The 15,910-nt window shown below is 43.4% G+C and overlaps 1 protein-coding gene across 1 annotated transcript in view; it reads right to left on the bottom strand.

The window, feature by feature from the left end:
• The window catches only part of galnt10 (UDP-N-acetyl-alpha-D-galactosamine:polypeptide N-acetylgalactosaminyltransferase 10 (GalNAc-T10)), a 79,142-nt gene that overhangs the window by 62,107 nt on the left and 1,125 nt on the right, over window positions 1-15,910 (bottom strand). The gene's annotated exons all lie outside the window — the stretch shown is intronic.

Consider the following 15,910-nt stretch of genomic DNA (forward strand, 5'->3'; position numbering starts at 1 on the left):
AGTTTAGTTGACGTATAACTAAATGGGCATATTTAGGGTTTCAGAGTTAAACTAAAACAGAGGATTTAGCTGTGCAATAAAATGTGTTCTAAAAACCACTCGAGAGTAATCAGAATCAAGTGAGGCATGCAGGACAGGTGGACACAGCAGAGATTCTTAAAGAAAGACTGAACAGAAAATAAGTCGAGGGGAATGGCAAGGTTTAGGTTTTCTAGATATCTATGGAGTCAATATCGCTAGAGGGCGGTCCACGGGGTCATGTACTTTTTATTTGTATTGTAATCCCCATCTTAGATCGCCTCAAATAAGAACTGTGAAAAATAAACAAATCATCCCGGCCGGACCGTTATTTGGACCAGTTGCAGACGAGTGGCACCGGCTTTACAGGCTTGTAGATCTGCTATTTTCAAAAGTTTTTTTTTCTTTTCTTTTTTTAGAGAGACAGGTCTGTCTCCTTCTGCACTTTGAAAACTTGTGAACAATGCATACTTTTGGTATTCCGATGCCAATACTAGTACATTTAGAAGACCGGATACGAAAGATTTCGGGGGTGAACTAGCGCTTTAAGTTCCAACGCTAGTAAGTAAGTAAAATGTATTTATAAACCACCTTTCAAAACAAAGTTACCAAAGTGCTATACAGTGAACAACAATATAAAACAATCAAGTTAAAACTAGATAAGAAGGTCAGATAAAAAATTAAATAATTACAAGACCAAATGTAACCTAAAAAAATGTGTTTTAAACAAGATCTTATCGGTTAGGGCGTTCCACAGTGTGAGAGCGACCACTGCAAAAGGCCCGGTCCGGTCGCAGCAATCTTCAGGAGAAATCTTTGTCAGAGGACCTGAAGAGATCTCACATAAATTTGGCTTTGCCACCAGTAAGTCCAAGATGTAAACTGCAAACTGGAGCTATAATATGCCAACCCTGCATCTCAGCTCATGTCCTTGTGAGAGGTGGACTGGTCAGGCAGTCAGTGTGTGAGAGAGGTGGACTGGTCAGGCAGTCAGTGTGTGAGAGAGGTGGACTGGTCAGGCAGTCAGTGTGTGAGAGAGGTGGACTGGTCAGGCAGTCAGTGCTGAGCTGTTCGGCTGTTTCTCTCTTTCTGCACGCATCAATGGAGCGGCTGGGTTAAGAAAGAGAAAATCAATGGAGCCGGTGGGGCAGAGCTTTCACCGTGCTGCTGCTGCTGCTGGGAGGACATTAATACAACACCTGTTTCTCAGCGGACAATCAGGCGTGAGGGCTTCAACAGCGAATCAATTCAGAACCTGGGCACGTTTAGCTTCTTTTTCTTTTTAAACCGTCTTACTGCCGGGGACGTTTTCAGAATAAAGGCGCTGCCATGTGCCAAACAGATGGGCAGACACTGTATCGGTATCGGGAAAAGTATCCAATCGGCCCTTGTCTGTCATATCGGGTCATATCGGTATCGGCGAATATGCCAGTCTAACCACTGATCCGACACAGGGGTAAGGGGTTGACATGTGGAGTTTGCTTAGGACTTGCCCAAACTGTGCACATTTGAGTGGAGTCTGCTATAAACACAACATGAGATCACGACACTGATCGGTATTCGGTACCAGGCCGGCTAACACAGAAATTGAGTTATCGTATCGGAAGCGAAACAAGTGTATGGGGACATCCCTACTGAAAAGCCCCCGCCACAACCGGGAGGTGAATTATTCCATTACTACTTTGCGCTACCTTGTCTGATGTCTCTTTAGAACCGTTAATATTCCAAAAGAGATTTCTGATTGTCAAAAATGAGCATAGAACATTTATGATCTGAGCCTTTATGATCAATACCATGGAGAGCAACGAAGATATAGAGAGAAGAGACCGTTTAGTCGGGCCGTAAACAAAGAAGTGAACAGCAGAGCGCATGAATGTCTAGGATCGCTGAAGAATGCATGGCCAAGCCAAAACCAAAAATGGTTTACAGCGACCCCATTTTATATCATTAAAAAGCAGATAATAATGACAGATAATTCCATCAGAAGCAGCTCACGGTTGGATTCCACATGACGGAATATTCCGCCATAAGCATTTAAAAAAATCGTGATCAGGAAGCGTTTGTTTTGTTTTTTTTACACTGTGTTGGCTTTGGCACCTGGTGCAAAGACACACCAGAGGTTACACTGACTAGCATAGAGGAGATATGGATATAGATATCATCATAACACACTGCAGAACATACTGTATATGATTGCAGACAATGTACAGCGGAACAACTTTCCCTATTCTGATTCTCCCATGCAGAGCAGCCTTTCTCCTGCTCCATTGATCCGGTGTGTGTTGTATTATAGTGTTCTGATAGTTGGTGCTGTGTTCGGATACTCGGTACTGATACGTGCAATGTACTTGTATGTATGGTGTACTGCCTGCCTGAATGGTAACATACTGTGGAGCTGTGTTAGAGCACGCTGAAGGCCGCTGCTGGCAGGCAGTGATTGTGATGTCTAGTCTGTGACGTCATTAGGACATGAAGTATCCAAGCTATATATGCTGCTGTAAGTGTAATAAACCTTGTGAACGTTTTAATGTGACCAAGTCTCGTGTCATGTTAATCTCTTCTCCCGGGCCGGCCTGTCTGTCTGTCCGCCGCCGAACCATGGAAATGCCAACCGGGTCGTCACACACCAGAACCAGACGAGGGTCCAATACGTAGAACACAGTTGATCATTACAGTGTGCCAGCAGCACATCTCTGCACTCCAACGTTCTCAACAACATGCTCAGCCACCAGAGAGACCCGCGTGTTGACCTCTAGACCCGCGTGTTGACCTCTAGCCCTGTGTTACCGCCTCAAGACCACGTCCGGAAGGTTGTATGGATCGTGAGCTGACATCAGGTCAATGATCAAATAAAATGAAAATGTTGAACATTCTGTTAATAAACACACGAGCAGGTGATGTTCTGGTCTGAAAGGCAAGAGTTTCCCCTCCATGGCTTTAAGGCTGTTTACATGGATTTCACCCTGAAGAAGGCATTTTGTTGCCAATAAAACGTTTTTTAGTTTGTTTTTCTTTGCATCGTGACTACGAGCTGTGCGACCTCTCCTTCCTATGTTCAAGGTTGTCTCCCGTGGTCAGCACTTACACCCACTATCGGTGTGTGCTCCTTTTGTTTGTTTACATGCATTTAACATGCTGCTGCTACCTTTCAGACTTGAAATACAAATTAAAATAGAACAACAAAAGATAGCCCAACATTGCAGTAACTTCACGTCTCCAGACTTTCCGCCTCACCGGATCGGAGTGACCCCTGTGGTTTCAACAGTGCATGCAAATGTCTGTTGCAGGCTTGTAGCCAACGGGTCCAAAAAAAGCTATGTTTCTATGTCAGTCGTTCTTCGATTTAAAAAAAATAGCAGACCTACAAGCTCGTAGCGCGCCACTCGGTGGTGCGCTATGAGCTTGTAGATCTGCTATTTTTTTCAATAGCTAAAGCATAACATAATGCTAACACCGAAAGGGGTTCCCGCCCCAAAATGGATTAAGAAAGTCGGCAAAAAATGGTTTCACCTAATGGACGGAGAGGGAAGACCAGACAGACAAAAATAATAATAATAATTAAAAAATATATATATGAACATATATATATATATATATATAAAAAAGGGAAAAAACCTTCCAAGGAAGGGACTGCACACTCCAGGGAACAGAGACGGACAACTTACTGCATCAACTTATTTATTATAGCACGACGCCTGACACCTGAAATCAAATGCCGTATATTATATTCTGCATAATAAGCATGTGCCATATATATTGGCATACTGTACGTGTTCATCTATTTAGTGTATAGGCGGGCTCTCTAGACCGGATCTGGCCTTTAATTAATTTGCGGGAGATTTATTACCACGGGAGCAGACACTAATTTCACATGCATGGGCAGGATGCCAAGTCTCTTCCTTGGTGTGTTTCCCATATACCTCCCCTCTCTCTCTCTCTCTCTCTCTCTCTCTCGCTAGCCTCACGTGAACCTGGAAGTTCAACTGGGTCCACCATTCGTGCCAATAAGTATCTAATTCCTGCTTGGAGGAGAGGATTATAGGAGGCGTCTGTGAGGAGATACTGTGAGAAATAACATGAGTGTATCCATATAACCCATGTGTATACCTGAGGGCCATTCTACAAAGGTCTTCTGCATCTGTTTTCTGAAGGGAAAAAAGTACTCTCTCTCTCCCTCTCTCTCTCTCTCTCTGTGTCCCGACAAAGACGACATATATAGCTAAAATATCTAGAATAAAATGACACAGGTGGTGTTCCCGCTTCCCGGTTTGAACTGATTAACTCATTCTGACCTGAGATCAGATTCTAAAAATGTCTTCTAAATCCTGACAGTTTTCTGAAAAAAGCTATGTTTCTATGTCAGTCGTTCTTTGATTTTTCAAAAAAATAGCAGACCTACAAGCTCATAGCGCGGCACTCGGTGCCGCGCTATGAGCTTGTAGATCTGCAGATTGTAGAGCTTGTAGATCTGCCGAGCTATTTTCACCACTTATAACACCTTGAGGGCCCGGGCCTTTTAATCCATTAATAAAATGTGCCCATCGTCAGCAAGCGCCTCTAGGCTGTAGAGCGATGCGATCAGTTTTCATAGCGCTAATTTGATGGAGATTATCAATCTCCCCCTCAGGCATATGACCGTGCACGTCATGGTGGTACCTCTATGGTGGTAATTTATGGAATTTATAAGATTTTTTCTTGGGGCTGTCTTTGGAAAATGTTTTGAAATAATAATGTGTCTGCGACCCACAAAAGGGTCCCCGAGTCCCGACCCACTGTTTGGGAAGCAGTGCATTAGGCTAATTTACCGTATAAAGTATAGCTTTGTTGTAGACTCACACACCCACACATTCAATTGCACACACGACGGTCATGAATGTGTGGTTTGTTACACGTTATGTTCGATTACTTTGTCTAACTTACTAATTGTTTATTATCTATAGTTGAGAACCACGTACTGTAAAAGCCCTTTATGGGTTTCCTTTCTCACCTACACTTATTTTTCTCTTTTAATGTTAACTTTTTGTACAGTTCTTTTATTGTATTGTACGCATAAATAAATAAATGAATAACGCAATAAAAAAGGCTGTTATTTCAGCAGACCCAGCAGCACTGCAGGGAGTGTGGTGGAACAGATGGTAAAAAAAAAAAAGATACTTGGATATATCTGGGCCGCGACGCGCCCCCTCCCCACACTGCACGGGGGACTCTGTGGAGGGTTTCCCTGTTCTAGTGTTCTTGTTGTGTTTATGAATGGGACCCCAGAGAGAGATTCCAAGAGGTGTTTGTACTTACACTCGTGGGACTTTGCCTGCCTGGTGTTACTTACAGACTAATGCCGCTGCTATTCCCTCGCTTCACTGCGGACGGACAGGCTGAACTCCCAAGCTCGGGCTTGAATGGAAGAGCTCAAACGATGCGGGATGTGAAACCGAGCGTTCGGGTACGGTTGCCAGTTTAGCGTCTCGGTCGGCACGGAGCGGCCGGATTCAGCACCGCTGTCGATTTTGTCGACTAAAACTATGACGTAGGGTAGGTAGGTACCCTCACAGAAAACATGCAGTAATCCTGGTCACTAAACTGCCTCCCCCTGGCCAGCCGGGGCGCCTGATGGAGGGGAAAGGGAACTGGTTGGAATAACGTGTTCCTTCCACGCGCTACGTCCAACCAGGGAAACTCCCCCCTGTCAGGTGAAAAGGAGCAACATGGACACTCAGGCATGAAGGAAGCATGAGTTCAAGTCCGTTGCTCTCCCCATATGGGGACTATAGGTTGGTGGAGTGTGTGTAGAGCCCAGGATCACATTAGATGATTGACACAGGGGCGAAAAATGAGTTACAAAAAACGTGGGATAAAGAATATATTAAAACTATGACGTAAAAGATGTTCGTCGACTACCTTTTTTCACGGAGGAAAACTAAATGGAAACTAAATGAAAGCTATAAGCTATATGATGACTAAAACCCAAGACTAGATATATTGACAATTTTGTCAAATAAAAACTAGACTAAAATGTTAGGAAGGGACTACAGTGGACAAGAGATCCAGCATAAGTAAAAGACACAAGTTGTTTTACACTTGGTTGCATGCTGAAATTGAAAACAGCCGATTGAAAACCACTGCTATACAGCATCACACAAAAACATCAGAGGTAACAGACTGGAAACAGTTAGAGCACTTTTGGACAAAAATAGCAAAAATTGCAGATCTACAAGCTCACAACGCGTCGTGCTGTGACGCGCTGAGAGCTTGTAGATCAGCTATTTTCGGGGCGCAACGCAGCACTCTTCAGCTCTAGTGGAGATGCGGTGTGTATACGACATGGATTTCTAAACAAATGTGTTCAACGCAAAATACTGTGTTCAAGTTCAGGAGAAAAAGAAGCAATTCTCCTGAATGCTGCCTTCCGGTATGACATGGCATGGAAAGGAGAGGAGGGGCATTTGCATTTCTTTCACCAAAGTAAATGCTGTATTGGTGGTCTGGAATCAGCGGTGCGATTCAAGCTTGTACTGTAGATCTGCTTATTTTTGCCGCTTTTGAATTTGAATCCTGAAAAAGTAATGTGTGGGTTTCCACCCCGACAAGAGACAGACGACGTGCTGTATGAATTATATAAGCAACATTATTACGTTTTTTTAAAATGTTTTCAGAAAACCTTAAACTTAAAATCAGCCTAAATGGGATAACCCATTCTGACCGGGAACCCATTTTGGGTGTTAGCATCATGTTATGCTTTAGCTATTGAAAAATAGCAGATCTACAAGCTCATAGCGTGCCACCGAGTGGCGCGCTACGAGCTTGTAGGTCTGCTATTTTTTGAAAAATCGAAGAACGACTGACATTTTTTTTTAATCTGATCTCAGGTCAGAATGGGTTAATCAGACCAGTGTGTGTCCAGTGGAAACCTCGTATGAATCTGATCTCAGGTCAGAATGGGATAATATACTTCATACACCTGGGATGCCTGCGGTTTGGGCCATTGGATTCAACCAGTTGAGTCACTTTGGTCGACGTGCAACAGGACATACAGTGTCTCACCGCTGGGACGAACGCTAAAACCGCCAACCCTTCGGTCTTCAGGAATCAATGGTGGTTCCTTAATTACAGATCCTATACGAGCAGCAAATAGAGCAAGGACATATTGTGGTTTCCTCTCCTCTCCGTCTCTCTCTCTTTCAGCCGTTATTGTTCTGGTTGAATCATTCCTGTTGCATTCGGCGGTTTCCGGGAGAGCGGCCAAACAAAGAGAAGTAGGCGGTAAGATATGAGACCTGATCTGTAGCGCAAGACAGCACGCGTACACAGCCACACACACACACACACACACACACACACACACACACACGCACGCACACACGCACACCGTTCAGATATGGACATTGTAAATGTGTGAGTTAGATAGAAATGAAAAGCACCAAATTTGCAAAACCAAAAGAATGAATCAGTGAGCGAACAAATAATATATCCTGCAGAAAAATGACAAATTAAATTGGGGCTATTTGTGTCATGACATTGTTTAAGAACCACTGGTTTAAAACCAGCCCAAATAAGCAAGTCTACTTGAAAACTATAGAAACAAGCCCCAAACTAGAAACAAGCCCCCAAAAAACAGACAGACAGACAGACTCCTGCACCTGTCCCCTCATATAGGCCCTACAGATCTGATGTGATCGGAGGCCCCTGACCCAGACCGGCCCCTGACAGGCATACAGAGCGGGCTCCTGGCACGCGCTCCGTCCGCACGCCAGTTCTGCCCGCGCTCAGTCAACGTGCGGGTTCTGCACGCGCTCAGTTGGCGCGTGAGTTCTGCACAGGCTCAGTCCGCGTGTGAGTTCTGCACGCGCTCAGTCGGCGTGTGACGGAGCAGTGAGTCAGTCAACGTCTTCCTTGTTTGAGGAAACTCCTCTCACACCGCAAAGTGTGACTGAACAAACACCTCTTTCATCCCTTCACTCCTTGTTTAATCTCTCCTGAGGCATCCCTCTCTCTCTCTTTCCCTCATTCACTCTCTCTCTCTCTCTCCCTCTCCCTCATTCACTCTCTCTCTCCCTCTCTCTCTCTCTCTCTCTCCCTCATTCACTCTCTCTCTCCCTCTCCCTCATTCACTCTCTCTCTCCCTCTCTCTCTCTCTCTCTCTCTCCCTCATTCACTCCCTCTCTCCCTCTCCCTCATTCACTCCCTCTCTCCCTCTCCCTCATTCACTCTCTCTCTCCCTCTCCCTCATTCACTCTCTCTCTCTCCCTCACTCTCTCTCCCCCTCTCCCTCATTCACTCTCTATCTCTCTCTCTCCCTCATTCACTCTCTCCCTCTCCCTCATTCACTCTCTCCCTCTCTCACTATCTCCCTCGCTCTCTCTATCTCTCCCTCATTCACTCTCTCCATCGCTCTCTCTACCTCTCCCTCTCTCTCTCTCTCGTGTAAGAAGTGAGTCAGTAATGAGAAGCACAGAGTCTCTGCTGCTGAATGTTAGACCTTCAGTCGACGTCCTGTTCTCTTCCAGAGGCTTAAAACTCAATACAGAGACTCATCTCCCACTTTGAGAGAAACACGCACAAACGTGCACACACACACACACACACACACACACACACACACACACACACACACACACACACACACACACACACACACACACACACACACACACACACACACACACACACACACACACAACCTCTAAAGTAAACAGTTTAAATGTTTAATGTTTAGGAGGGTCAGAAGTTTCAGTGTAAACAAATGTATCGTTGCAAAGCCCTGCAGCATATTTTGCCTAGCAAATAATGTGAAATATAAACTGCACAGAAGTGGAAGCACTCCTGTGCAGTTCAAAGCCCTTGTAAGTCCAGTCCAAGTGCATTTTCTAATTGCTCTTAATCTCACAGGACTTAATTCCTTCATCAACAACAGCCACGAGTTTCCACTCAAACGTATTCAGGGTCGTATTTAGAAATGAACCACGAGCCAATTTCAGAAATGTTTCCTGGAGGTTAGTGCACAGACCACATGCTGCTTGTGAACATCAGGATGTGGGTTCAAACCCACAGCCGTCCCTCCTGTCTCTGCCCTTGGGTTTACGCGTCTCTACTCTCTAGACGCTGACCCGTCCGAAGATAAAGCACAACATGGCAGAAATAAATCTGAAGTCACCGAGGACTCGCCGGGGCGGATTTAAATCCTCCCGGGTGCACAAACTGGAAACCACTAACGGTTGTCTTGGAGCAGAAATACCTAAAAGCCGTCCAATTTTGTTTGTGCGTAGATGTTCCCTGACGGTTAAAGTGCTGGATTCACTGATTCTGGGTTATCTACACAACTTCATTCTGAACACAGACGAATGGAGAGAATGTCTTCCTTCAGACAGCCAGAAGAATGGAGAGAATGTCTTCCTTCAGACAGCCAGAAGATGCAACTCTTTTTTTTTACAAGCTAAAAAAAGAAGAGAAGAGAAAGAGCCCACTGAGCAACAATAGTCAGCTTTAGACGTTTGTCTTAAACTGGTCTAAAAAAAGACCGCTAAAATACTTCAAATGCTCAGTGGGAGACTGAGTAGAGACCTGGAGGTGGGCTGGATCCACTGGGCAGAACGCATTCCAACGTCTACTGTACGTCTACCGTACACAATGGTGATCTGGGAGAACTGGTCTGAGGTGTGAAAACAGGTTGGGTCTTTTTCTTCTCACAGGAGAAGACGAAATAGAAACATAAATTGTGCATTAAATTTGGCACTAGTGACAGTGCAGAAAATATTCTCTGCCTATTCGGTTTCGGCCCGAATAGGCCGAAAATATATCACCGAATAGTGTATGTTAGTTAGTTAGTTTCATTTATTGTCCACGTGTGGAAATTCGTCTTCGGTCTCAAACAGTAAAAAACAAACGGTTACAACAACAGCAACCACACTTAACACAATCATTTTCTCATGGCAAAAAAGTGCAGGACAACACAGTGGCAGATACATTGGAAAACAAACAAATCTAGCGAGACATGGTATCATTTTTTTAGTGCCTTAATGGCATTTGGTATGAAATAATGTTTAAAAATGTAACGGTTAGCTCTTGGTACTTTGTACCGTCTACCAGAGGGAAGTAGTTCGAACTCCCTGCAGAGTGGATGAGAGGAGGTCGTTTGCTATCTTGATAGCTTTTTTACGAAGTACCTCCTTGTAGATACAGCCTAATTGTTTTTGTCTCTTCCCAATTATTTTTGAGGCTAGGTTTACTATTCGCTGCAGCTTGCTTCTTCCTTTTACATTTAGATTGCCAAACCACATTGCCATGTTAAGTCAAGATTCTTTCTATCATGTTTTTATAGACTGTTTCCATAATATGCTTGCTCACTCTAAAGGAGTTGAGCTTGCGTAGTAAGTGGTATGTAGGTATGCAATTAATGCATTCAAAACAGCTGAATAAATGTTTTATGGACCCATAATAGTGATTCATTATTTAAGTTAAGTTTTGCCATAACCATTTATTTTGCCATAAATCAGGTAGCTTTAAGGTACGGCCATGACAGCAATGGTAGCAAAAAAGATATATAATATTAATCATATTCGGATATTCGGTTTTCCACCAACTGTTTCCTATATTCGGTTTCGGACAAGAATTTCCCCTTCGGTGCATCCCTATTTGGCACATAACTAAACGAATGAGAAATATAATAAATCAGTCTAGTCTAGACCAGTAAGACACCTGAGGCCACGTGCACACATCCGCCTGGGTGACAGCAGACAGACTGCTGGGCGAGCGCTGGTGCTTTGTCATGGGGGGGTCAGATCAACATGTGGAATGAATTCTGTACTGGCCATATATGGAGCGTGTCTTGAGTGTACAGGGTTTGATGAGGTCAGATCAGCATATGGAATGTCAGAACAGGACAGCTCCATATATGGAGATCTAAGGATGGCAGTGGTGGCAGTGTCTTGAGTGTACAAGGTTTGATGAGGGAGGGCCAAGGTAGAGCAGGGACTTAATTTCCAGACCTGTTGAGAACTCTTGTTTTCGCCGGCAGCTGCATTAATAACTTTGGGGCAGGCCTGTCTAGAGTTTAAATGGACGGGTATCAGTTAAATGGGAGACATCAAAGAGGAAGGATGGATAGGGAAGGATTCAACATAATGGAATATCAGAACAAGTTCTGACATGCGTATATCCATATATGGAGAATTTGGAGATCTAAGAGGGTTTGAGATCAGATGTAGAGTTGCTGAATCTACAGAATTCTGATAATAAATTACACTGTGCATATTGTTTTGCCAAATATTGTGGTCGCTATGTGAATATCCTATAAACTATAAATCTACAATCTTTCACGTGAATAAAATGTTCAAAACCTTTAGAGAGAGGGGAGGGGAAATGCCAGAGCTTGTTTCTGGATTCATTTTAAACGCAGAGAAAGAATTTATCTGACATAATTCATACTTCAGCCAAAAGGAATAAGGCACTGGAACAACAACCAAGGTAACTTAATGCCTTGTTTATATGAAGGCTCAAGGTAACTTAATGCCTTGTTTATATGAAGGCTCAAGGTAAAGTGGGACAACATTTCAAAAGGTTTTCCCACTTGTATTTTGCACCGTAATAAAAGAAAGACGGTAAGTTAATCTGCGCTTCTCTGGTGTGTCCCTTTGTTCTGTTGTCATTGTTCTGCTCATGTGACCTCATGCGACCTGAAACACTTTACCAGGTTTAGGTAGGGAAAGTTAGCGAAATGTGTGGCAAATCTGCAAAAATAAAGCTTACCAGTTACCACTAGCATTTCTTCACAAATGTGTGCATAAAGGTGTCTACTATGGTAATCGTTTTAACAGTTTTTTTCCGACTTGTTTCTCTCCACATTTCGCTGCGTTGAGTTGGTAAACCGGCGAGTTCTCCGGTATTCTCTACTATCATCACCTATCAATTTGTTCCAAGGCAACTCCCTTGGGAAACTCTGTGACAGCTGCTGAAAGTCGGGGTACTACTACCATTAACAACTTGTATGCAGGCAAATGTTTCAAAGATATATCATGCTATAGTATGTGACACGTCAAACTATAGGGCTTTTCGTGATTCTGATTCAGTCCATTGCAAGCATTAGTTTTGCATGAAAAAAAACATCTTCCTTGGGCTAAATTCAGCCATAGACACTTGCCCAAATGTGCCGACGTCATCACCTCATTTCACTTTGAGAAACTCTGACATAAGGACACAAGGCCAGACTTATTTGTATAGACCACCCCACAGATAATTATTGTGAAAATATGCCTCACAGTGAGCATGTAGATCGGCTATTTCCTTACCAAATATTTGAGAATTAGGCCAATTTGGTATTAAAAAGTCATTACATTGTAACTTTAGAAATGTGTAGACTAGATACAGACCCTGTATACACTCATACTGTATGTTGGTTTCAATGGTTTGTCTACTATTGAGTGAGAAAACAATGTTGCACATTAAGACAATCTTCTGGGGACCGCCCCAAAATAATTTGGGGACCCCCCTGGGGGTCCAGACAGCCAGTTTGGGCATCTAAAAACTATTTTTGGCATCTGCAACTTGAATTAAGTTGACTTGATTGATTGACTGACATAAAAAAAAGGGCCTGTCAGCTCAATGCAATACTTTGTTTTCAAGCGTGTTGCAGCAGCACACAAATGTCAGTAGATTACAAATGAAATACAAAAAAAAACTCTACATATTTAATTTCTCCCCTTTTCCCATTCCAAGTGCATTTGTCTTAAATATAATGCCAGCGCCCCGCTATTCCAAAGCCATTTTCAGCAATGGTATTATGTTTTTGGTGGGCTTGGTCATTTTGAAAGTAGCTCTCAAGTCAAAAACTTTGCTTAGTGTAAGTCACAGAGATGTTTATTTTAATTTATCTTTGCACCGTCCTGTAACTCTGAATTCATACTTCATTCCTACACCTGGGATTCTGCACGACTGCACGGCTACCACAACACAGAGGAAATTGCATGTGATTAATTAACCCATTCTGACCTGAGATCAGATTCATAACGAGGTTTCCACTGGACACACACTGGTCTGATGAACCCATTCTGACCTGAGATCAGATTCTAAAAAATGTCAGTTGTTGTTCGATTTTTCAAAAATAGCAGACCTACAAGCTCGTAGCGCGCCACTCGGTGGCGCGCTATGAGCTTGTAGATCTGCTATTTTTCAATAGCTAAAGCATAACATGATGCTACAACACCAAAATGGGTTCCCGTTCAGAATGGGTTAATCAGTGTGTGTGACACACACACTCACACACACACACACACACACACACACACACACACACATTATATATTATATTTTAATAATATTCTCTTTATTTCCGCCATACTTCCACGGCAAAATGCCGACGAACCACGCAACCACCTGTCGCGTCCCGGCCCCCTGATTATATAGCGAGTGGCCCATGACCACTGCGGCTACACTCGATAACAGACAGATAACGACAAGCCAAACGCTTATTGATACTCGGGTCTCAATAAATGCCCAACCGGGTTTGTAATGGACCCGATTTTCGGGGCTCCATCCCTAGACGGGATTGAACACTAACCTCGCAATCTCAGCAAACACTCCAACCACAGTGAGCCGTAAATCAATCTATAATCTAGCTAGCCAGTCATGAATCAATAATGATCAGTAAGTGACTCAGAAAGGCAGTTAGCTAGTTTTAAGCAGGCAGTCCATTCCAGTCAGTCAATCAGTCACGCATTCAGGAACCCAGACAAAACGATCAATATGCCAGTTAGTAAAAACAAGAGGGTCCGGTGAATGATCCAAGCAGACAGACAAGTCTCTTCCTGCCTTGCAGTCGTTCAGTTATAGGTCAATGGTTCTCAACCTTTTCAGGCTGTGACCAGTGTTGCATTGGTGATTTGATCTCTGGTGGGACGCCGTTTAAAATGATGTCACATGCATTTCTGTGATACCCTTTGTAAACGTTCTAGAGGTGTGAATTTAAGTTGCCTTTTGAATGTGGTGCATGTGTGTGCACAAACTGAGCACGTGCTCCTGAGAAATTTTGTGACCCTACAAAATAATCATATTTGAACTGGGGCCTGCATGCCCGAAATCATCATTTGAACTAGATCAAGTCATTCAGTAAACTCGGTGAATGAGCCCAAGCAGACTCTTCCCGTCTCTGGCAGTGAGTGTGTTTTTAACTCTGTGAGTGAGCCCAAGCAGACTCTTCCCGTCTCTGGCAGTGAGTGTGTTTTTAACTCGGTGAATGAGCCCAGGCAGACTCGCCCCGTCTCTCAGCCATGCCGTTATGGAGCTTCTTGTGAATTGTCTCTCATCCTCATTAACCTCCACTTAACCTGAGCTATCAGGAGCGCTGAGCAGGAAATTGACTAACCCGTGTTTCAAGAGCTGAGCGTAATAATGTACTGGAAAGGTGTCAATGGCCATTCCTTCCCCGTGGGGAAGCTCTCGTGTTAGTCATCATTTCACTTGTAGCTCGTGATGTGACGTTTGCTTTAGACCGGACGACAATTCTACAAAAGACCGTCTAAATCAGTTGGTTCTCAAACGTTTTCATGTCAAGGACCACAGAATTGATAGTCCTATATGTATCCAGCCACGTAACTCCATTCTTTACATGTCTTTGTGCCAGGGACCCACCAGAAGAGAAGATGTATGTTAAATAATTCAGAATTATTTAACCGATTCTGACTGATTCAGATAGTATACAGAAGACCACAATGGAAACAAGCCTAGGCCCTATAGGAGCTTGGCCCTGTTAATAAAGAATTCGATCAATCAATAAATATATTTTTTTTTCTCCAAGCGTCTGTTTCACTATACTGAATAACTTTCTGGAAAAACGTTACATAAAGCTTAATGTTAAATGACAGATGCTTTCCCGGTTTTAAGGGGTTGAGCAGTGAGCACAAAGTCTCTTTTATTGAGAATAGTTAGGCTATTCAAAACGCATGACTCACAACAATATAGTAAACACACAAGTAAACATATGCAGACAGACAGACAGACAGACAGACAGACAGACAGACAGTGCAACACTGCAACACAATGTCTGAATAGGATATGCATAGCCTAATAATCGCTTTGTATCCGTGTGTGTGTGTGGGGAGGGGGTTGGTGATAAATACACAGTACACAGCGCCTTACATACATGCTACTATATTATTAAACACATCCCATACACGCAGGCTCCCGACCCTATATGTATAATTGCACACGTAGGCATGTATACATAATACACACATCACAGATACACATGCACTTACATTCTCTCTCTCTCTCTCTCTCCCTAGTGGAAGGCAGCATTGCATGCATTGGACAGCAATCTGTTGCCTCCATGTCTACAACACACACAATGCATATATCTGATGTGCAATCATTATAGCTGTCATTCACTCATGTGTCTACATTAGTACAACAAGTAAATAACAACAAACAACCACACTGCGTACCTGTATACATACATATTCTGTTCTCGGGGGATATTTGACTTCATAACAACCTTGTGTGTGTGTGTGTGGGGGGGGGGGGGGGGGGGGGGGATTCCGTCGTGCATATTTTGACAACTTCCTGGACTCTGTTCCCATTACAAGTTCCTCAGCACTATGACGGCTCTGCTACGTGGCTTCCTTCTGCCGTTTTATCTGCTAATATTATATAACACCCTTTAAGAGCATAACCTCCGCTATAATAAACAACATCAACGCGTATATGCAGAGTCTGCAGACATAGCCAGCAGTAAATAATACACGTTACTTCTTGTGACATTAAACGGACAACATATATAGGTCGCCACTGATGATGTGTTTTGGAAAAACAGTAGGAGACAAATGAACTAAACAGCAGCGTTACGACACAATCATATTATTATAACTCCAGCCAGCCTTAATTGGATCAAGAAGACCATTGTGCATAG

The sequence above is a fragment of the Protomyctophum bolini genome (genome assembly GCF_963924005.1).
Source record: "Protomyctophum bolini genome assembly, chromosome: 13".
NCBI classification, from domain to species: Eukaryota; Metazoa; Chordata; class Actinopteri; order Myctophiformes; family Myctophidae; genus Protomyctophum; species Protomyctophum bolini.